This window comes from Phocoena sinus, chromosome 4, assembly GCF_008692025.1.
Source record: "Phocoena sinus isolate mPhoSin1 chromosome 4, mPhoSin1.pri, whole genome shotgun sequence".
Lineage (NCBI taxonomy): Eukaryota > Metazoa > Chordata > Mammalia > Artiodactyla > Phocoenidae > Phocoena > Phocoena sinus.
Genome location: NC_045766.1, coordinates 52,526,924 through 52,551,746, shown reverse-complemented (window position 1 = coordinate 52,551,746; position 24,823 = coordinate 52,526,924). Strand labels below are relative to the sequence as shown.

Genomic DNA, 24,823 nt, shown 5'->3' with positions numbered 1-24,823 from the left:
CTAGATGCCTCCCATATACTTTTCCACAGAAAAATACTGCAGAGACAGTTAAGGTAAATGTTATAATCACATACATAATATCATTTTGTCCATAAAACACATACAAATAAATTATTTCATAGAGTTATACTGAATGAGCCTTTTACCTTGTTTTTCTTCAATAGAATGCACTAAATAACTTTTAAAATTAATCTTTAAATTAAAAATGATTTAATAGCATTTTATGCAATATTTCAAAACAAATTTTTTTAGGAAACCTGCAAAAATAGAAATAAAATTCTGGGATTCTTAAGCAAGATAGGTGGAGAAAGAATTAAAGAAAATAAAGAAAAATACAGGTATTCTGGAAGATTATTTAACTCTATAAAAATGGGTGATATACTTTTATGACCAGGCATGTCTATGATCATCTTATTGTTATTCTCAGGTGTGCTGTATTTCACAGATGTACTTACATGTTTGGTTATGTGTACTTAATGGAAAACTGAGTAGTTTGGGGATTTTCTTGTTGGTAGCTTCACAAGAACATAATTAAACAAATAAAAATATCATTATCAAGTAGATTTTTTAAAAATACCTTGTTCAAAGTGTCACTTGTAAAGGTGGTAAATAATTCATAAGAGAGAAGACTACTAGAAATCATGGCAACAAATACACATTCAGCCCATTTTCTATTTCTTTTTTTAAAAGGAACTTTCTTCATTCAAAAAAGTGGAAAGTGTTAAGAGAACTTGTATTTGTGTCTATCAACAAGCCTAACCATAGAAGCCTAGTCAAGCCAATGTCAACAAAGCCAGTCCCTTCAAAGGACAAAGGTATCTGATGAAGTAAAACCTGTAAAACCAACTGCTCTCCCTAACGATACGCTGCCCTCTGAGACTTGTTTTCTACCTTTAAAAAAACTGGTTATATTAATTACAAGGACACTTAGCTGGTAAACCCCAGAGATGGTAAAATCTGATTACTAATTAAAATCCCACAGAGACAAAAATCGATATTCGTCCAATGCTAGCAAAAGTTTAACATGAAAATGCACTGGAAGTAGGTTGTACCATTTCTCCAGCATTACAGTGGGGAGTAAGGATAAGGCTTTCCCTACTCCACCAAATTGGTGTTTCTGTGTAGGTTGAGTAGTTGAGCAAAACCGACACAGTTGCTTCTTCAGAAACAACAATCCCCACCTCTTTTCCCACCTTCAAAGCACACCTCGAAACTCAGCGGGGTGGCGGGGGGGGGGGGCGCGTGCGCGCGCGCTCAAGCACATACACACACTTTGTAATCGACACCACTTACACGTCTGATTGCTACCATTTCAGAAGCTGTTGGCACTTACCTTGCAAAGCTGTGTTAGGTAAATTTGCTTCATTCTCTCCCATTTTATTATTTCTTTTTAAAGGGGGCCAAGCAGTTTCAGTTGTGTCAGTTACCCTGTAAGCTTTGTGACCTTCTGACTTTCTCCTGTAGTAATGTAACAGTATACTACCTGCTTTCTTCTGTGAATAATTACCATTCTGCTTCCTGAGTTACCTGGGCTTGCAGGACCTGTTTTACTGTGAAGTGAGATCACATCCTTTGATCGAATGGACTGCTATTAGTGTGTACTTCACAAAATGTGGCTTTGTTTCAATCTTGATGTTAACTTTTAATTCCCAACTTTCACTTTAGTCCAGAAACGTTTCTACACTTCCCCCCCTCCAAATAGTGTTCAACACACCATGGTGCAGAGCCAGAGTTTTGTTTGTTACTGTTCCCAATCTGCTCCTCTTATAGAAATAAAATAAAATTTAAAGTGACGTTTGCAGTGTCCATTTAAAAAAATACAGGGAAATAAGTGACAGCATGGGAATCAGTTTTGTGCAGTGGTAGAAAGACAGGCTTTGGAGTAGCTCTAGTACTAGCCGTGTAACTATGAACGAGAAATATAACTTCTTTGAGCCTCAGTTTCCTCAACTGTATATTGGGGAAAAAAATGTAAAATACCAATTTCAGAAGATTGTTATAAAGATTCAAAGCAATAATGTATGACTGTGCTAAACATTGTGAATAATAAACACAACAAGCAACATTCTTCCTCCTCTCTCTGCCCCTCCTCTTCTTCCTTTTCCTCCTATACCCTCTTCCTTCTCTCCTTACTCCCTCCTCTTGTTCCTCTCCTTCTGAGGGATGGAAAGAATGTGGAACCAGAGCACTGATGTCACTATGTTCTGACATCAGCTGTTACTTATTAACTGAGAGACCTTAAAGCAATGATTTTATCCAATCTTAGAGCCCCTCAAGGTCCTCACTGGTTAAAGAAGGATACTGATATTTACATTGCCTTTTAAATAGAAACATAGTGATATTAAGCTAAACTGTTCTGCCTCAAACAAACAAACAAAAATCCCTAGCAAAGATGAGCAACACTTAGAAATTTATTCATTTACAAGAGAGGAAGTAGATGACAAAAATAAGTCAATTTATTTAAGCTCTCCTATAAGACATTTGAATACAAAACAATCTCTACTTCCTTCCTCTAGAATTCCTTAACTTTTAGTTTTGGTCACACTAGTTAAAAAAAAAAAATCTGAGGTTCAAACGTCTCCTACTTTAATAGTTCTTTAATTTTCAATTTAAAAGTAATCTATACACTATGTCTCCTAGATTATTAATGAAAAAATGATTATATAAGTTATGTAAACAAAAGAAATGGCAAACAAGTAGAATAGTTATTCTCAAAAGTATCAGAATAAAAACAAACATCACACACACAAATCCTCATCACAGTTAATTTACAGTTCTTTCTTTCATTAACCTCTCTAGGTCTCAGTTTCTTCATCTATAAAATGAGCTGACCATTTATTAATTAAGGCCCATTTTATCTTCATAATGTCATAAACCTCTGATTTAAAATCCAGGTTATGGTTTGTTCCGGATTAAAGCAGTCTTTGCCTAGCACAATTGCATAATGTAATATATATAGCCAGCTCGTTCTTTACCGAAAGTAAACTGAAATTGAATGTTTGCCAATAAGACACTATAATCATCACATTCTGACTTCCCCATAAAAGGAGAAACACACATATCAATTCTCACTCACAAACTTGGAAATGCATTTACATACCTGCCCCAGGCACCTAAAATTAGTCAATAACGGGTATAAATCACCGATTATCTACCAGCTGAATTATGGCATGTGGGAAGTTATTACGAAAGTAGAATAGAGAAGTCCTATTTTTGAGCAGAGTTAAAACATAAACAGAAACCTCCAAAGTTTTTGTAGCCGCACAGAAAGTAACATAAATATACATAGTGAAACAGTTTCAACACTAATAAAGGGCCCTGAACACACACTTTCTCACTCTCACTCTCACTCTCGCTCTCGCTCTCGCTCTCTCGCTCTCGCTCTCCCTCTCTCCCGGGCCATGGCTCCCTGGAAAACTTCTGCCTTCATCATGTCCCCTTTGCCTGACTACTTCACATGCAGGAATTCTTCAATCCAATCTTGGTTGAAGTCTCTTCTATGCGCTTCCAGAGGTCCCTTAACAACTCAGAACTTTTCATTCAGCCACGGCTCTTATCACCTTGCATTATATGTACAGCTTAATTATTTCTGTCCTTAAAAGGTGTATGTCAGAGAACCTTTTTGTGTCCATCACTACATCCCTAGCACCTTAGCACAGTTTCAACCACATACTATGCCTTCAACAAATATTGTAAAGATGAATAAATTACCATCATCAAAAAGGGTGAATTAAAGGATCTCAAAGAAAAGAACGTTGCTTAGCAAAGAATATGATGGAAGATATTCGAGGAGGGAAAAACGACAAATTAAATTTCAAAAATGAAAAGAGATGGGAGGGGGAAGTAGGTAAGTTATAACTAGGGACTTCCCTGGTGGCTCAGTGGTTAAGAATCCACCTGCCAGTGCAGGGGACACAGGTTCGAGCCCTGGTCCAGGAAGATCCCACATGCTGCGGAGCAACTAAGCCAGTGCGCCACAACTACTGAGCCTGTGCTCTAGAGCCTGCATGCCACAACTACTGAAGCCCAAGTGCCTAGAGCCCGTGCTCCACAACAAAGACAAGCCACTGCTGAGAAGCCCATGTACCACAAGGAAGAGTAGCCCCCACTTGCCACAACTAGAGAAAGCCCGCGTGCAGCAACGAAGACCCAACGCAGCCAAACATAAATAAATAATACTGAAAAAAAAAGAGCAAATAACTAAGAGCTAGAAGGACATGTTTCATGAGGACGCTCATGAGAATTTCCAAAAAGAAAAAAAAATCAAAGTTAAAAGAAGTAAATGAAAGAGAAAAAAAAAAAGTATGCATTAGTTTAGCACACACACACACAGGCACCAAAAACAAAAGGCATGAGTGGCATTAGGCAGAATAGCTTCACTGAATGGTGAAGAAGAAACTAATATAATTATTAAGAAAAAAATTCAAAATCTTTGAAAGAACGCCTCTACGAGTGAATGTGTCCTTTATACGCATTCTGAGACTTTGCTATAAAAACTACTGTGCACATTTTTTAAACAACTTAGGTGACATAATAAAAAACAAGACTTCCAGCCACATCACCTATTTGTATTTCCAACATTGTATTTCTAAAGCACTCCAAGGAGAGAGTGGGCAAAAGAGAGTGTTATAAATGCTATCCTTTATCACTCATTTTAAGGGTTCTACCTAGAACTACAAACAAAGAAGAAACCAATGTTACAGTTTAAATTTGTTGTGGGTAGTTAGTTATTGAAGTGATTATTTAGTTCTGATTTTAAAGGGAAGATATATGTGAAGATTTGAAAAAAATATGAAGTAATTACTCAAAGTTATAAATGTTGGCATTGTATGCTATGGAACATGGGACACTGGGTATGTAAAATGTCACAATACATGCAATAATTACAGAAACATGGTACTCATTTTCACAGTAAAATGTATAACACAAGTAGAACAACAACTTGATCAAAAGCATAGATATCCATGGAGAGAAAAGGCTAGAGAGAAAAGGATTAGAACCTCTCAAAACTGCAATCTTGCAAACCATCATTGGAAGGAAATTCCAGGCTCAGCAACCAGGATGGATCTTTGAGGTTACAGTTCCAAGAATTAGGTAGATGTGCTTGCAGGGTATAAGGATATTTGGAGCTAAAGGCAATTGAGGATGAGTAGACTCAGGAAAAGCTCTTTACTTCCCCTTACTATCTAAAAACAGAGTATCCTAAATCTATACAGGAAATTTTTGTTTGGAAAAGTGTCTCCCTACCAGGAAGAGAACTGCTCCTGGAGACAACTCTTACTACCTGAGAAACTCATCTGCGTAAAATACAGCCCTTATTCATCACACATTGTTGGTTGGTTGCAGCCAAGAATTCCTAGGGTGATTCCCGCTCCTCGTAACTGCTAAATACTTTTGAGTCCTAGAAAAGAGAGAGCTAGGTAAGCAGGGGTGGGGTGGAGGAAAGAGCACGGACTATATAAGAACAATGGGTAAAAATAAAGATTTTCTCATGATTGGGAGTGCTGGTCCAACACATTTTCCCCCCTCTCTTCCGGATCTGGGTATTACCATCCACCCAGTTGCCCCGGACAGAAACTTAGGATTTATCCTTGCTTGTAACCTCCCCCATTCCCCAAATAGTCACTAAGTCTGCTCAATGCCATTGAAATCCACCTCCTTAACTTTCCATTTCCTGCAGGTGAGTCCATTATCATGTCTTGCCAAGACAGTAACTCCCTAAAAATGAATTCTTCCTTTCCTCTAATCCATCCTTTCTATATCTGCCAGAGTGATTTTTCTAAAACATAGTCGTGCTATTTCCATGTTCACAGCAGCCCAATCAATAATGTCACTCCTTTATCACCACAATTTTTCATCCTTCTGACTCCTAACCCTCCATTAACAACCAGTTCATTTAACTCAGGCTTCTCTGACATCCCCAAGCACACTTGACACTAAATTCTAGACAGTTGAATACGTAATATGCACATATCTACTTCCCTATACATGTGAATATAAAAGAAAAAGTTGGTCAAGAAAATTAAGGCCTACTCAGTGCTCTGTATTAGGATTGACTGGTGGGCAAAAGTATCCTTTAAATACTACTATAACTAAACATTTAATTCTCTATAATTTTATTTCATAAGATTGCATACAGAATCTTAAGAGAATTAATATTGATGGAGAACCAAGAAAGTACTTATTTCCTCCAGTAGTAAGAAACATCCATTAACAAGGAAACAAGATAAGTTGTAATTAATAGCAAGGAGAGTATTGTCATTTTAATGATCTTTCCACTATAGTTTTATTAAACAAAGAAACCAAGGAACTATATAAATTTTATGCTTACACACAACAGAGTTGCTTAACAGTTGCTGATGGTTTGTAGGTTGCTTCACATAATTAAGACACTCATATGAAAAAAAACAGACATATGAAGGTGCCAGGTGGAAAGTAAGGTAGGACTGATATTACAAATCATTCTAATTTACTGCTGGGAACAGCGCTGTTTCAGATTGTGGAAGAGCTGTGTTAACACAAAACTAAATACAAGCTTGTAATCATAGTGTATTGATGTAATGATTTATGCACTTTTTATGAGGATCCCATGAAATCTTGGCTTCAAATGCCAGGGTTTTAAAGTGATATACTCTCGTTAGCAATCTCAGCCTCATCCTCGTGAGTCTACTTACAGTAAGAAGACTAGCTGTGATAGCCATCTAAGTACCATCTGAAAAAGGGAAAATAGTTTAAGAAAATTTAACTGTATATTTAATATTATTATCATGCAACTACAAAATGAAGGGTATACACATACATGCACGTGTGCACACACACACACACACACACACACACACACTTGCCTAATCTAATCTAATAATCAATTGTTCCACAAACTGTGGCAAAACTCCCTCAAGAGGAGCCCAAAGAAGAGCATTAAAGCAAAGGAATATGCATGCTAACTGCCTGATATAGCATAGAATGGTGAACTTATCAATTTGAAAATTTTAGGGCATGTTAAAAATCTACAATAAAGCTAGAAAAAAACATCTATAGCTAAAACCCCAGAACACTAAGGTTTAATAGGAACACCAAGGTGACAAAATGATTTATCTCTGTCATCTTTTAAAAATGCAGTGAAAATGCTTAAATGGTATCATTAGCTTGGAGATAATTTTATTTCCTCAAAACACCTTGAAATGACCAATCCCAAAAACAGAAGTTTCATCTCCATGACAAAGACTGATCTAAAACAGCTCTGATAATATGAAAAAGTAGAGCACATTCATGCTGAGAGGTAAAATAGCTTCCAGTCTTTAGCCTCTTCACTATAGCCTCAAAAAAAAAAAAAAAAGACAGCAATTAATGCCAACTGTGCTACAGGAATTTGGCAAATACTAACTAAATGAAAAAAACATTTAGCAGCTGTTCAGGGGGTAACAGCTTCCTCTTCTAGGGTGAAGCTGAGGTAAAAGGTCAGGTTTCTCAAGTCTTTACAAACATTCCACTCCTTTCACTTAATATCTTAAAATATCAATAATAGATGAACATGTCCAAAATAAACACAGTAACTATAACACTTATTAAAATTAACACTATGCTATGGTTTCTATTTATGAAGTATCAACAAAAGCAGTAGTCAACAATAACAAATTAATTATGGGGGATCAAAGAAAAATTAGTTTATCTCTTTTCTTTTTTCCTATTCTTTCTGTTCTTCTTTTTATTTATTTATATTATTATTTTTTAATAAAGTCAAGTGGCATAACAAGCTTTCCTAGAAAAATGATTCCAGGAGAACTACTTTTGTTCAACATCATAATGGGCCACTACTTTCTACAGAGAATATTTTCTTTCTGAAAGCTTCTCTTCTACTTTCCCGCTGACTACCTACCAGCTAGCATTGTTAGAGAAAAGGAGGCGATGAAGGATTAAAGTCTCTAACCTTCCCCCAGCAGCTAGTACTTAAAATAGACTCTCTCTAAAGTGAATGGTTGCTGTCTTTCCTATGGTGACCAGATTTACAAAATGAGAAAAAAAAAAAAGAGAACAAATGAAGAGGGATAAACATAGATTCTCTAGACAGATTTTTTTTCAGAATAATAGGCTGAAATAGGGGAAAAAAATCTATACAGGAAAAAAGAGTCCCAGGATGACACTGGAAAATGTGGTATCTGATCACCCTGGGCAACGAGGGACTCACAACATGTGAGCAATTTTAAGCATGAATAAACATAAACATAGAGATAGGCCCGCCATGGCTAAAGTTAGATTTAAATATTTATTTCATCATGGCCCTCACACCTCTTCTAAAACCTTTAGTCTTCCTTTACCCTATCAATTAATTTTTATTTCCTTAGTATCTTTAAAAATATGCAGGGCAAACATGACCTTGTCTTCCAACTCTCAAGGCACACATCTAGAGCATTTTTTAGTTGCTGTTTTTAGACCTGCCAGATTTATAAGCATTTAGTAAAAACTTAATGATTGGTTAATTGAAAACATAACACAATTATGTTTCATCTTCCTCCAAAAACTTTAAAATAGAATTAATAAAGAGCATAAGGGAGATGATTAATTCACAATGTTTCTAGTACTCCTGCTTCCCTCTGAAGAGGCCAGAACATGCCACTCCCAAATATGCTACTTTGGCATACTGATTGTTTTGAGCTGAAGGCAATCAGGTCTCTGCCTTCCCCCCTTTCTGTTTAAAAGCGGGACATAAGTGTCCATTTGTAACGGTGTCTCCCTCTCCCTTGCCAGGAAGAGAACTACTCTGGAGACAGCTCTTAGCACCAGAGCAGACTCTTATCTGCATGATAAACCTGCTAAATAACCATTATTTTACAATACAATTCCTCCCCTCATCTTCCTATAACTTACCTCCCTCCCCCAGTTGTTTTAAATCCTTTCTCCTTTGCCTAGCCCAAGATGATATATGACTCAAATTCTGACTCCTAGAATCACATGCCTGTGCAAGCTCCCTGTACAAATGTGTGTACCTATGCATGTAATTATTTTTTTCTCTCTTGTTATTTTGTCAGTTTAATTTGCAGGGCCCTCAGCCACTGAACCTAGGGGAGTAAAGAAAAAAAGTTTTCTCTTCCTCCCCTATACCTCTTTCATAAAGTGTCCTGTACATTACCGGATTTCTACTTTGAGAGAGCTATTAATTTCTTTAGTTTTCCTAAAACCTAAGAAACTCATTAGTTACTTGAGATTAATGACAAATCAAAACTTATAATATTTAAAAATTCACAATGTTTTGAAAAGATGAACTTGAGATTGAATTCCTCCTATTAGTGAGACAGGAGGGAAGGGCACCACCTTTAAAAGAATGACATAGCCATTGAGGATATGACATAAGCTGGTTAGAACCAATGAGGCCCAAGATGGCAGAAGATTCAAACTTCCAGTAGACCCTGAGCCTCATTATGAGCTCACTGTAACACATTAGCATATGCTAAGTGACATGCTCACAGGCACCACGACAGTTCTGAGGCTGACCATAAAAGGCCAAAAAGTGGGCTGTGGCCCTATTCCTGGAAATCCCCACCCCTTCCCCCAAAAAGTTGGAATAATCCTCCTACTCATTAGCCTATGAAATTACCCAGCCCATAAAAACTAACCACCTCCACAGCACGGGGCCACTCTCACCTTCTGAGATGGACTGCATTCTGCCTATGGAATTTGTATCTCTCTCAATAAACCTGCTGTCACCTTACTATGGCTCACTCTTGAATTCTTTCCTGCACGAAGCCAAGAAATCTTACTTGGTGGCCCATCCCAGGAACTCGCCCAAGACCTGTGACATGACCATCATTTCACACCCCATTTTCCTGCAACATTAGCACCTAATAAAAGTTAAGTGGTGAAAACAGAGATGAAAATGTAAAATATATCAAGAAACTTGGAAGGCAACTTATACTGAAGCTAAATTTAAAGAGAACATTCTACTTTCTAATTTAAAGGTTATTTTATGACATCACAAATTCTGAACTTATCTGTCCTCAGAAAATTTTGTTTGTCTGGTGACTTGTTTCTTAAAAAATAGTACCTGAATGATTTTAGGTGAGTTATTCACTTTCCAATGGGTCCAGTTCTCTCTGTACAGTCCTGTTTTTTTTATGTTACTTGCCTACCCACTGAAGCATTTGCCTATGTAGCCACTGGCTTTTTAATAACCAAGCCATTTGAGCTTTCTTCCCATTTTCAGTTTCCAAATATTACAATGTAAATATATAAAATTATATAAATATGATACTTCATCCTGACCACCAAATTAGCATATTAGACACGCTTTATTTGAATTTCAAATTGTTAATGCACTAAAGATGATTCCAGGGACTTCCCTGGTGGTCCAGTGGTAAAGAATCCGCATTCCAATGCAGGGGACGTGGGTTGGATCCCTGGTCAGGGAACTAAGATCCCACATGCCGCGGGGCAACTAAGCCCACACACCACAACTACTGAGCTTGCGTGTCTCAACAAGAGAGTCGGCATGCCACAAACTACAGAGCCCACGCGTCCTGGAGCCCACACGCCGCAGCTAGAGAGAAGCCAGCACACCACAACGAACAGCCGCACCTCAAAGAAAAACAACTGATTCCATTAAGTGGCGAACCTCAACAGTAAATTCAGAAATCTTCTGATATAAAGAGAAACTTGCCTTTAGTAATGTAACAAAAACATTTTTTTAATGTTTACCATACATTCTTTCACTGTTGATGGCAATAAATATTGGTATAATTTTGTTACTCTATTGAGGTAAAATTTACATGCAACAAAATGCATCCCCTTTAAGTGCATTGTTAGATAAATTTTGATAAAGGTATTGAAGGGTACCAGAATATGCCACCCCAAAATGGATTATTTTTAGCTAAAGGCCATTGAGAATCAGCAGAGTAAAAGCTCTAAAAACAGGGCACAAGTTTTCCTTTTGTAAAGGAAATTTACATTTATAAGGAAATTTTCCATTTGCAAAATGTGTCTCCCTCTCCCATACAGAGGAAGAGGAGAGTTCTTAGCAACTCTTACTAAAGGAGAAGGCAGGAATTTAAATCTGCATAAACAAACATCATGAGACAACCCTTGTTTAACATACTTTTCCTTGTAACCTTCCCATAACCTTCTTTCCCCACCCAGAAGCCCAAAGCTCTTTTCCTTTGTGTAGCCTAAGGTGGTATACAAGCCCAAGTTCTAACCACCCCTTTGGGTTACTCATCACTGGGTCTTTCCATGCATATATGCGTGATGTACATGTTAATAAATTTTTTGTTTGTTTTTCTCCTGTTAACCTATCTTTTGCCAGTCTAATTTATAGGGCCCCAGACAGAGAACCTAATATGTGTAGAGGAAAAATATTTTTTTCCTCCCCAACCAAATTCACCCTTGCAACTACCACAACATTTAATATACAGAACATTTCCATCATCCTAAGAAGTTCTTTTATATCCTTTTATACTTAATTCCTCTCTCCACCCCACCTCTGGCTCTAGTCAATGGGTATTAAATTTTGGCAAATGATTTTTCCTTGTCTATTGAGATGATTGGATGGCTTTTTATCATTTATTCTCTAAATATATAAAGTACATTGATTTTCAAATGTTAAAACAAACTTACATTTGTGGAATAATGCCTATTTGTCAGGATGTATTTTTTTTTATGTATTACTAGATACAATTTGGTATATTGCTAAGGATATTTGTGTCTACGTTTATTTTTTTCTCTTCTCGTAAATCATTTTATTTGCCTCACTTTAGTATTAGTGTAACCAAGGAGGACCTTACAGGGCTTTCCCAGGACAGACCCCTCCCCCATATCCTCTGCTTTAGCTCCTCTCCGGAGTACCTAGATAACAGTATCTGATGCACATTTTCCGAGTTGTTTTATAGTTGCTAAAACCCTCATCAAATGGAAGATGCTAACTACTTGATGACCATGAGCATGTAGCCCCAGGCCTACTGGAGCCTGAGGATTGATAATGTTAACCCATGTGACACCACCCTGTTACCTCATCATCAACTAATCAGAGAATTGTGAATGAGCTGATCACATACCCTGTGACTCCCCTCTCTCAAATGGTCCTTAAAAATGCTTTCCTGAAACCCATAGGAGAGTTTGAGTGTTTTGAGCACTAGCTGCCCAGGATTCCTTGCCTGGTGCCCTTGCAATAAATGTTACTTCACCACAACCCAATATCAGTACATTGGCTTTACTGCTCATGAGAGAGTGGACCCAAGTTTGGTTTGGTAACATTAGGGTAATAATGGCCTCATAATATTGGTGGGCGTGTTTTCCCTCTTCCCTTATTTTTTGAGAAGACTTAGTTAGGACTGGTATTATTTTTCTTAAATGTTTGATAAAATTTGCCAGTGAAGCAAGCTGGGCCTGGAATTTCCTTTGTGGAATGGTTTTAAGCTATAAATTAATTTTCCTTAACTGTAATAGGGCTATTAAGATTTTCTTTCTCTTCTTGAGTCATTTTTTATAAGCGTCCCTCAAAGAATTTGTCCATTTCATCTAAGTTGCTGAATGAATTGACATAAAGTTGTTCATAATATTCACTTATCCTTTTAATGTCTATAGGATCTGTAGTGATATCCCCTCATTCATTTCTGATAATAGCAATCTGTACCTTCCTTTTTGTGTTGATCAGAATAGTTATAGCTTTATCAATTTTTTTTAAAATAGCTATTTTTACATTGTTTTTCTCTATTGTTTGACAGTTTTCTATTCTGTTGAATTCTATTCATATCTTAATTATTTACTCCTTGTATTTACTTTGGATTTTAGAAGTCTACAATATTGATTTTAGCTGCCTTCTATTTTTTTATAATAAAGCATTAAAGCCATAAATTCCTTCTAACCTCTGATTTACCTGCATCTCACAAATTATGACAAGTTTGTATGTTTAATATAGTTTAGTTTAAGATATTTTCTAATTTCACTTGTAATTTATTCTTTGATCCAGGCTTATTTAGAAGTATACTAAGTTCCAAAAAGTTGGAGATTTTCCAAATATCTTTCTGTTATTGATTTCTGTTTAATTCTGTTGATGTCAAAGAATATACCCTGCAATTTCAATTTTTAAACTTTATTGAGACCTGTTTTATGGTCCTGCACAAGGTCTGTATTGGTAAATATTCTATGTGCATTGAAAAAGAATATGTAATTTGATTCTTGATTGCAGTGTTGTAAATATTTTGTCTATTTTTAGTATCAGTTACTGAGAGAGAGATCTTAGTATCTTCAAATATAATTGTGGATTATTTTTCTCTTTTTAGTTCTACAAGTTTTACTTTATGTATTTTGAAGCTTTATTATTAGTTGAAAACACATTTAGGATTTTTATGCCCTTTGTTATTATAAAATGGTCCTCTTTTTACTTTGAAAATTTCTTGTTCTAAATTCTACTTTATCTGATATTAATTTAGTGTTTTCATAATATCTTTTTCCGTTTTTTTTACTTAATATGTTTTTGTCTTTAAAGTGAATCTCTCTCAAATAGGATAAAATGGGACTGCTTTCTTTTTCTTTCAATCCAGATTAATAGTCTTTTCCTTCTAATTGTAGTATTAGGCTACATGAATGTAATTATCAACATAGTTGGAGTTAATTCTACCATTTTGTTACTTGTTTTCAATTTGTTGCATTTGTCTTTTTTTCTTCTTTTTCTTCCTGATTTTCGATTGAGTCTGTATGTCTTAGTATTCAAATTCAGCTGTACTATTTGCTTATTAGCCATTTTTTTCTGTTTCTCAGTTTCTTGATTTTGCTCTCTCCTCTCTGATTCTCTTGTGGCTTAAGGTTTTACAATATTCAACTTAAAATTATCACAAGCTACCCTCAAATAATATATAATTTCACATATAAGAAACTGATACCAGCATACTACCATTTCCCCCTCTTGTCCTTTGTGATATGATATGGTACATTTATCACTACATGTTATAACCCCCTCCCAAACACTGTTATCTTTGCTTTAAATAGTCAATTATTTTTGTCACTTTTAAATATATTAAAAGTGAGAAAAACATTTTCTTATATTTACCTACATATTTACCATTTTTGTGCTCTTTGTGTAGATCCAAGTTTCATTTTCTTACCACCCGAAAAGTGCCCTTGAACATTTCTTATAATTCCTGTATGCTGGCAATGAGTTTACACAGTTTTTGTTTATCTGAAAAAATCTTTACTTAGCTTTCATTCTCAAAAGATATTTTTCCTATATATTGGATCTCTAGGTTGATATGTTTATTTTTCCTTCAGCATCTTAAATGTTTTTCCCTTGCTGTCTGGCTTAGTTTGTGACAAGAAATCTATGGTTTTTCTCATCCTTTCTCTTCTGTATACCATGTGTCTTTTGTGTCTTGCTGGTTTTATTTATTTTCTTTGTCACTCACTTTTTTCTTTGTTTTATTTAATTTTTATGTGACTTGGTGTGATTTTTCTTTGTGTCTCTCATGCTTGGAGTTTCTTGAGTTTCCTGAGTTTTTCAGTTTATAATATCCTCCAAATTCTAAACAAATTCTGCCATTAATTGCTATCTTCAAATATTTGTCTCTCCTTTCTTCATTCTTCTTTCATCTGGTACTTTATACATATGTTATAAATAAACACATAGATTAGATATAGATACAGATATACAGGTATAGATATAGATATTCAGCAAGTCACTGAAGCTCTGTTAATTTTTTCAGTACTTTTTCTTTTGTATTTATTTTTAAATAATTTCTCTTGCTATAACGTTCAGTTAACTAATGGTTTCTTCTGCAGTGTCTATTCTGTTGTAAATCCTGTACAGTGAAATTTTCATTTATAATATTTTGTTTTTTATTTCTAGAAATTCTATTTGGAACTTCTAACTTTTTAACATTCTAACATTTTTATATCTTCCATTTTTTCCTCATTAGATTCATGTCTGTCTTTACATCATTGTGCATATATAAATATATAATAGTAACTTTAAAGTTATCTCCTAATTTTATCATTTGGGGTCTATTTCTATTCATTAATTTTCTCTTGATTATGAGTCTCAATTTTCTGTTTCTTTGCATGTCTATTAATTTTTGATTGGATGTAGAAGATTTTGACTCTGTGACTTGTACATTGTTGTACTCCTTTAAAGATGTTGGACTTTTGGTGGGCTGTTATTTGTATATCAGCCTGATAATTTTGAGAACGTTCTGTAGTTTTTGAAGGCAGCCCTAGAGAAACCTTTACTCTAAAACTACTTTAGCCACACCACTAAGGTATGTGATACTTTTGTAGCTCAGCTGGATGTGCAGTCAATGGGTCTCTCCACTCTTGTTGGTGGGAACATGAGTGATTCCTAGCCCTGTGTGAACTCTGGAAATTGCTCAATTTAGAGCTCTCTTGTAATTGTACTTTCCCAACAGCTGTTCTGTGCACAACATCATGGAATTTCATCCTTTGCACTGATTGTTATTCTGTTAAAGACTTCAAAGTATTCCTCTGCAGATGTCTGGAGCTCTTTCTTTGTTTAGCTCTCTTATCTCCAATATTGTCTCAACATATACTGGTGGCTCATTTTTTCCAAAGTTTAATCTCTATCTTTTCAATTCAGGATATATTTGGGCCCTTCCTCCTTTCATCATATTCTGGAAATTGCTTCTGGGTAGAAATCCAAGGCAGTTATAAGGCTCACCTTACTTGATCCCTTTTTCTCAGGGATCACAATCCTGAGCTCCCTATTGTCCAATATCTGAAAACAACTGTTTTATATATTTCATCCAATTGACTCATTTTATGTCAGAAGGCAAGTCAAATAGAATTTCCTTCATAGGCAGAGCAGAAATGGTGCAAGCTTTCTGAACAGCAAATGGCAAAATATATCTAAAGTATTAAATAAAAGTCATACAATTTGAAATTTCATTCCTAGGAAATTTTCCAAGACAATAATCAGAAAAGTGTGCAAATTAGTTTACATAACAATATTTATCAGTATTGCTTATAATATAAAAATATAAGCAATCAAATGCTAACAATAGGAGATTTTTTAAAATAAAATAAGTCGTAAAATAGTAAAGTAGAATAATCTACAACTGTTAATGCAGAACTATTCATTGACTTACAAAATGTTTAACACATTGTTGTGGTATATTTTTATCAAGATATATCATGCATGATAAACATATTAAAATAACTATTGCTACATTACAGAATTATTGGTTATCATCTAATTTCTTCCTTGCATCCCTCTTGACTGGATATTTTAAAACAAATTATGTATTACTTAAATAATCAAAGAAAGAAAGCATTTATTTACTATTAAGAGAAAAAAGCCTTATTTATAATTCTTGACTGTTCTGTATATTAAATTAGAAAGATAAAAGACAAGAGATTCTAAAGTGTGCTTTCAAAAACTGCCAAAGAGATCCATAGAGTTTATCTATAATTTATGTCTCTGATTTTTCTAAATAGAATCTGAGCTTGTTAGTGTTGGCAAGTAGCTAACTTAAAGAAACATATTTATATGTGCATAAATAGGTATTTAATAAGTATTTGGTAAATTTAATTAATAAGGAAAGAAATTTTTGTAAACTTTAATAAGAATTCCTAAAAGGAACCTAGGACGAAAAACTGTCATGTAAGTTAAAAGCTATAAAAAAACTTGGATGTTCTGTTGGGTAGGAGGGTGGTTATAAATGTCACTCAGCAGATATTTCACAGCTTGTTTCTTATAAACCCATATTTTTACAAAGAATAATGCAAGTGTCTTAGCCAACACATTGATTTGGGGGATTTTAGTTAGAAAAGGGAAACAGCAGGACAATTCTGGTTGAGCTATGGAAGAAAGCAGACAACAAGAAGCCACCTAAGGAAAAACTGTCACTCTCTAGAGACCTAGCAAAATTTTTAAAAATGAGCTTAACATTTCCTGTTCTCTAGAAAACAAATAAAGAATATCTTCTTAGGGCTTCCCTGGTGGCACAGTGGTTGAGAGTCTGCCTACCGATGCAGGGGACACGGGTTCGTGCCCCGGTCCGGGAGGATCCCACATGCCGCGGAGTGGCTGGGCCCGTGAGCCATGGCCACTGAGCCTGAGCGTCTGGAGCCTGTGCTCCGCAACGGGAGAGGCCACAGCAGTGAGAGGCCCGCGTACCGCAAAAAAAAAAAAAAAAAAAAGAATATCTTCTTATAATCATTAACAATATATCATCATTAACGAAAAAATAGAATTTTTTTAAAATTAATTAATTTATTTTTGGCTGTGTTGGGTCTTCGTTTCTGTGCGAGGGCTTTCTCTAGCTGTGGCGAGCAGGGGCCACTCTTCATCGCGGTGCATGGGGCTCTCACTATCACGGCTTCTCTTGTTGTGGAGCACACGCTCCAGATGCTCAGGCTCAGTAGTTGAGGCTCACAGGCCCAGTTGCTCCGTGGCATGTGGGATCTTCCCAGACCAGGGCTTGAACCCGTGTTCCCTGCATTGGCATGCAGATTCTCAACCACTGCACCACCAGGGAAGCCCCCAAAATAGAATTTAAATAACAAATGATTCTGTTCTCAGAAGTATACTGTATTCACTTTTAAATATATGTTAGAGAGAAAGAGAGGGAAGGGACAGTTATATGGGTAGATATGATATAGATGTATAGAGAGATAAAGATACACATACAGTCACAGGTGTAGGCAGGAATAGAGATATAAATTCTAGTAATGCACAAAACATTTTGAAATATGCTTTTTTTTTTTGGTTAAAATTACACAGTGGATATCATTCTATTGACATCTTTTAGATGGAATACATCTTTTTAGTCAGAAAAATGTGGATTTAGGTCCCAGCCACTACTTATTCCCCATGTGACCCTGAGCAAATTAATCTACTTCTCTGCACCTTAGTATTTTCTTCATTAAAATGGAGAAAACAACTGAACCTCCACATGGGGCTGAGGTGATAGTTCCATGTTATAATGCAGGGCCTTGGTCTTAAAAGGCTCTGAACAAACTTTGACTATAATAATGATTATTGGTTTTGTTTTATTGTTATTATAAGATTTACAGGCTACTGTGATACAGTTTTTGGAAGGCTTTCCCAAGACAAAATGATCCTCTCTTATCTATTCCCCAAATCTACAGGAGTGGAGCATTTTGTTCTGTATAATACAGCTCACTCCACAGGTTACAGTTGATTGGACCAGTATGTATGTAAAGCTCCAGCTAGGGAGAGCACAGATTTTGCCTCCTGGAAATTTGAAAGAGAATTAAGGTAATTCTTGTAATATGTAAAACCAGGTGCTATATACACAGCCATGAGGCCATGAGGCCAAGGACCATAGAACAGTTATTCCCAGAAGGGAGAATAATGAAGCTGATTTGTAGGAAGAAAGAGAGATAAAAGATAAAGAGAGAAATTAGTTTGGATTACTCATGGCCTTTTGTAGTTTCAGTCTTTCAGAAGACCTAGCCTTTAGATTCCATGATACAGTGACTTAAACTTATGTAACAGGCTATTTGGATTCTTCTCTAATTCACAAAGAAATTGTTCAAAAGCCTGTTCTGTAAACTCTCAGATCCTTTAGCCTGACCAGCAATAGTGATATTAATTAGAGGGAGTGTAAGAGAACATTGGGTGAAGGAATTGATGAATGGCTTTCTTTGTAGAGAGCAATTGCTGTGTTGTGACACTAATCCATCTTTTGGGGGGAAAGATTGGGAGAATGGTAACTTTGAATCACGAGCTTGAGTAGAGGGACTTGAGTGGGACCATGTGGAAAGTTTTAGAATGTACAATGCATTTGCTACCACTGGAAGGTAAAAATGGAAGCATCCTGGCTCATACCTTATAAGGCTTAATGTACAGAAAATCCCAATCTAGAAGCCTGGATTACTTTAATATTAGACAGGCCAGATATGGTAGGCAGTATAATGGCCCCCAAAGATATCCAAGTTCTAATCACTTGAACTTTTGTGTACTTATTATGTTACGTGACAAAAGAGAATTAAGGATGTACATGCAATTAAAGTTACTAATCAGGTGACCCTGAGATGGAGAGATTACCCTGAATTATCTTGATGGGCCCAATCTAATAACATGAGTCCTTAAAGGCAGAAGAGAAACAGACAGAAAAGAGGGTCATAGGGATGTGATGTGAAAAAGACTTGATCTGCTATTGTTTATGTTTCAGATGGAGGAAGGGGACACAAGCCAATGAATGCAAGTGGCCTCTAGAAGTTGGAAAAGGTAGATTCTTCCTCAGGCTTCCAGAAAGAAACACAATCCTATAGACACCTCAGTCTTAACCCAGGGAAGTCCACGTTGGACTTCTGATCTATAGAACTGTAAGACAATGAATTTGTTTTAAGCCATCAAGTTCTTGTTAATTTGCTATAGCAACAATAGAAAGCAAGTACTCCAGTGTATTCTAATTACTAAATTGAAATTATGTTTGTGATTTAAGATGACTATAGGGACTCTTCTATCCTGTGGGAGTGAAAAGAAAAGCTAGGATTTTCATCCAAGAAAGGAAAAGACCAAATCCCTAAAGTTTAAAGGTGCAATGAAGAACAACAGTAAATTTAGGTTGTGAACATACCATGAATAATTATTGTTCAATCTGCTAGTTATAATATATGTGCTTTCATTGATTCCTTAATTCATTTAGGTTAAAGTTAGTTTGAATTTGGTTTTGTTACTTATAACCAAACAGTTTTAATGACTAAACACTGTTAAGGATAATTATCTTAACAACAGGTACAAATGGCCTCAGGCAAGGCTGTTGAACACCATAGTCCTAGAATAGGAACAGTACTAGGGCTTCTTTTTTTTTTTAACGAGAAGAAATCATAAAACATGCTATAAAAAAACACCTCCTTTCATCCTTAACAAAAGCGTCAAGAAAGTCAACACTATTTTATACACTGAGAAACTGAGGTTCAAAGAAGTTAAGTAACTTTGTCAAGGTCCTAAGTGATAGAACTGACATTCAAATCCCAGTCTTTCTTATATTAGAGCTCTATTAGAGCATTCATTCACTCAGCAAATGTTTACTGATTAATTACTTTGTACCCGACACTGTGATATCTAGCTTGCTCACATTTAATAAGGCCTTGTTTTGTACCAAGTAATTTACATATATTAATTAATGTAATCTTTGTTCTATTATTCTAATTGTTCTAATTATGGTGTCCATTTTACAGATGACACCCAGAAAGGATAAGAAGCTTGCCTGAGATTTTGCAAATGACAGAGCCAGGATTCAAACCAGCCAGTGTGGTTCTTTGTGACTCAGCCATTTATCTCTGCTGCTGCCTGTCCTAGGTGCTGAATATCTAGATAAAGTCTACTCTCACAAAGGAAACAAACAAACAAACAAATATTCATTGTAATAGGGTAACGTAAGACAAGGGCAGCATGTGATGTGAAAGAATAACAAGATGTCAAAAGATTTTTAGGGAAATAACATTTAAAACAGAGAGATAAAATGTGAGGAGCCAGCCATAGGAATGTTTGAAGGGTAGTGTGGGGAGCATACTGGGCAGTATGAGAGACAGCCTAGAGATAGAAAAGAACTCGGCCCTTCCTTTTAATTGAAGGAAGGCCACTCTGCCTGAAGCAAAGGCTTAGTTAAACAGGATTAAACAATGAGAACTGCAGCGAGAAATGGATGGATTTAATATTGGTTTTATGGTTCTTCATTACTTGAAATAAAATTTCCCCACAAAATTAATAGTAAGAATTATTAATCAAAAAACCTTATTTTCAAAATGAATTATGCATGTCTAATAAAAGAAATCAACTGTCTTCTATTTATTTTTGTTGGAGGAAAACCATTGTTATTTGGTCCCATAAGCGACCAAAGCACAGACATTACTGAGTGGTTCCTATTCCTGTTGCAGATCCAAAGGCCTCTATTGCATAAATAATAACGGTAGCTCACAAAGTCAATTCACTCTTAATTTACTGATTATCTGGTCAGTTTTAGCTCATGGTAAATAAACTAAATTAACCTTATCATTTTCATTTTTGGTTATAAGTTAATTATGTTGATGCATGATATATAGGCTATTGCAAATATCTACAGGTGGACATGATAACCCTTAACAATATAATTCAGAAAGATATCAGTCATATCCTCTCATACATTTGGAATGTGATATATTGCATATTTCAAAAGCTTGCTTTGTTTAATTATATTTAGACATACTACTTAAATTCATAGCCAAAATCAGAATGTTGCTCAGAAATTTTGTGGAAAGGAATGAATTATCATAATATCCTTTTGTTTTTAAGGGTATACACTTAGAGTGCCTACTTCACATGAATTCATTAAAAATAAAACCAAATAGTAATCCCTTATAATAACTAATATTTAATAAATTAAAATATTGAGTTCCCTACACAGAAACTTTTTCCAGTTATAATTTTAATGTAATTGATATTGCAAATAAATGATGTATCACAAAACAAAATTATATGCAATTACAATCATAAAAAAGAGTAAGAAATAATTAGTTTATGAAACTCAATCTGACTAATAATTCACTTAAATTAGTACGTGATGACTCCTCTCTATCTCTGATCCTCAAGAATAATAGGTGTGAAACATGGAAAAATGAATCCACCTGGCTTATACAGCATGCTAAGAATCAGTAAATTTTTAAATTATATTAACTAAATTTAAAGTTTATTTTACAGAAATCACCAAATATGTACTGGCCTCTTCAAAGATTAAAAAAAAAGATTCAAAAAAGGCAGATTCTAAAATGATATTGCAAAAAGAATAATTTGGGTTACAGAGAAAATTTTATCAATTTTCTTTCCTGATGATAAAGAAGAACAGAGGCATGTGAGAATGGGATTGTTCTTATATTTACTAGATGGACATACTATTGGTTAAAGATGATGTTCATGTATCATTTCATTTTTCCAAAGTAATACGTATAAAATCTGTTCACTAATACATTCCTAGGTGTTAAACATTTCTGAAACAATCTATGTTTTAAAATATTGGAATAATATATGTTGCTGTATATTTGGGTTCGATGGTCTTTTGTAAATTTGCCCCCTAGGAATACTGCAGCCTTATATTCCGGCAAGGAATATAAAGAATTTGCTTAACAAGAATTTGGGTTGGCAGAGAATCCCCCGAACGAAACATTTTAATTAGGGTCTCTCAATAATAAAAGCTATAAGGATTTTTTTTTTTAAGGAAAAGGAGTTGTATTTTCTGTTTTTACACACACACACGAAAGAGAGAAAACCAAGACACTTGAGAGGAAGAGCAAACCTAGTTTTAAATTACATCCACTTTCATGGCAGGAAATTCTTCCAAAAGTATGCATTTATAAAGATACAAACTACTTTAATCTTTTACATCCTCTTAACAGCTTTAGCAGAAATTACTTTCATAAAGTACACATATTTGTTATAATTAAGTGAAAAGACAGGGACACAGGAATTCTGTGTGTTTTTCGCTTTCTTTTTTTATCCTATTATTTGGAAAAAATTCTGTCTTTCCACTGTAAATAGATCAAGAAAAAAAATACTAAATACTTTTGATAAAGAAACAGGGACTAAAATTAAATTGCCAGAAAAACAAAATAAAAGAGTCCACATTGTACATTCTTCAACCATGCAGACCATCAATTCTCTCCCATATCCTCAAAGTGCCCACAGTGATACCCTTGGTTGAGCATCTGAGAACAAAATGCAACATCCACACCTCCCTGCCTTTGCACCTATATTTCTCTGCACCGAAGATACACCTACACCTGCCACAGATAAATATATCCACAGACACATGATACACCACATATCAGGTCACTCCTCTGAGCCACTTTTCTCTGGCATCCTCCCTCATCCCTGACCCCAGCACCTGTCTGGGGCTGTATGTTCCTCTCACGGTGATGCAGTTCAGCTGTGGGCAGAAGTTACAAATGTCTATGCAGGAGCCAGAGCAGCCCTGGCAAACTTCATATTTGGCCCAGAAGGTGTTGTTTTCATTTTAAACTGGTCCAATATTTTTATTACGTGATCTACCATAAAATTCCAGATTTCCAACTTTGCTGGAGAAAAAAATGATCTGCCACATTTTCACACTCAGAAATACTTTGGATCAGAGCAGCTCCCGTGCAATAGGCAGGACCTGTCAGGTTCACCACCCTCTCCATCTCCCCTGGGTCTATCAGCTTTCACATAGTGTTATATCTACAGTGTGTGTGTGTGTGTGTGTGTGTGTGTGTGTGTGTGTGTGTGTGTGCGTGCACGCACCCATTTTTACCATGGAGAACTATTTCTCTGTACCTAGTCCACTCATCTTATTTTTGTCAACATAGCCTGTATATTATTTGACATTGATACCCACCCCCCGCACCCCCAGGCTGTGGGAACATGAACATCACAGACACTTTAAATACATACATCATGTATTACTACCATTACCTTCATTATTGCAACCAGTTTTAACCACGACTTCTTCATTACTTCACTTCATTTTCAGTGCAACCAAAAATACCTATTTAGGGGTTTCCCTGGTGGCGCAGTGGTTGAGAGTCTGCCTGCCGATGCAGGGGACGCGAGTTCGTGCGCCGGTCCGGGAAGATCCCACATGCAGCGGAGTGGCTGGGCCCGTGAGCCATGGCTGCTGAGCCTGCGCGTCCGGAGCCCGTGAGCCACGGCCGCTGAGCCTGCGCATCCAGACTCTGTGCTCCGCAACGGGAGAGGCCACAACAGTGAGAGGCCCGCGTACCGCAAAAAAAAGCAAAAAACAAAAAACTATTTATCCCCTTCCCAGCTGTTCTTCTTCTGTTTAATGTGTTAATCATGTGATGACCAAAATAGAGGCTGTCAGAACGTAAAGCTATTGATAATTCTCAATCTGGTTAATAAATCCATATATAAAGAAATTAGTAAATAGTATCCCACATTCTTACCTTCCTTCCAGATAATTTGCTCCCCGCCCAGGATTGAACACAGAAGGCACAGAGAAGCACCAGAAGCTCTAGCATAAGCTTCTGGAGTCAGCTGACAACCACAGGGTCCTCTGGGAAGTTAGAATTTGGTATAATTGCCTGAAACTCCTCAGGCCTAACTAGGCTTGATTTCAGTGACTAGTGGGTTCATTTGCTCAATTTGTCTGATAGCTCACCAGGGAAAAACAGGCTTTTCATCACTTGTTAAATGAGAAGTGTTACATTTTTTTTAAATGTAATCAAACTTTCTCCAGTCTCTGTGAAAGGTACAGAAGAGAGCATGCATTTCTGTTTAAACACTAATGAAAAGAAGAGCAAATGTTACCTGATCATCTACTATATGCCAAGCACTGAACTAGGTGATACACATTTTTTGTATTTTATTGCTCCACCTTGAGCTAGGTATTATTGTTCATATTTCTATAGATAAGGGAGTTGAATCTTCAAGTAAAGGTGAAACAGTGCCTAGTATAATAGGATTAGTAACTTGAAAGCCTGGGATGCAAACCCACATAGGTTCAATGCGAAGTATGTTCTGATTTTACCAAGCTATGCTGTGCCTTCTCCCAAGCACTAAAGCCTTCTCATCCCCAGTCTCCTTAGGGGCCTTAGTTAATGAGCAAATGGGCCATAAATCAGTAGCTGATGAGGAACCTGGAAAGCAGAATCATACTGGAAAGCACCTGAGGATGTTTACCTGGGGAAGAGAAGAAAAAAGACCTAATTGCTGTTTATGAATATTTGAGGGATGAATCAATTGTTTGGGGGCTTCAAGTTCATGCAATTTGGAAAGAGGGGCTTTCTATGAAAATTAATACAAAATTACGAATGCAAAATTAGTTGTTAAAGAGAATATTTAGAATGACAAAAATTTTCAAATTTTAAAAATGTGAACATGTACCAC

At 35.9% G+C, this 24,823-nt stretch overlaps 1 protein-coding gene across 2 annotated transcripts in view; it reads right to left on the bottom strand.

The window, feature by feature from the left end:
• Positions 1-24,823, bottom strand: part of NAALADL2 (N-acetylated alpha-linked acidic dipeptidase like 2) — a 1,193,283-nt gene that overhangs the window by 1,079,557 nt on the left and 88,903 nt on the right. Inside the window, exon 1 of one of the 2 annotated variants that reach the window (XM_032631174.1) lies at positions 1,334-1,375. The exons of the other annotated variant lie outside the window; for it this stretch is intronic. The gene's annotated coding sequence lies outside the window, so the exon portion shown is untranslated. Of the gene's footprint in view, positions 1-1,333; positions 1,376-24,823 lie in introns of those variants that run through there. 2 annotated transcript variants of the gene reach the window in all.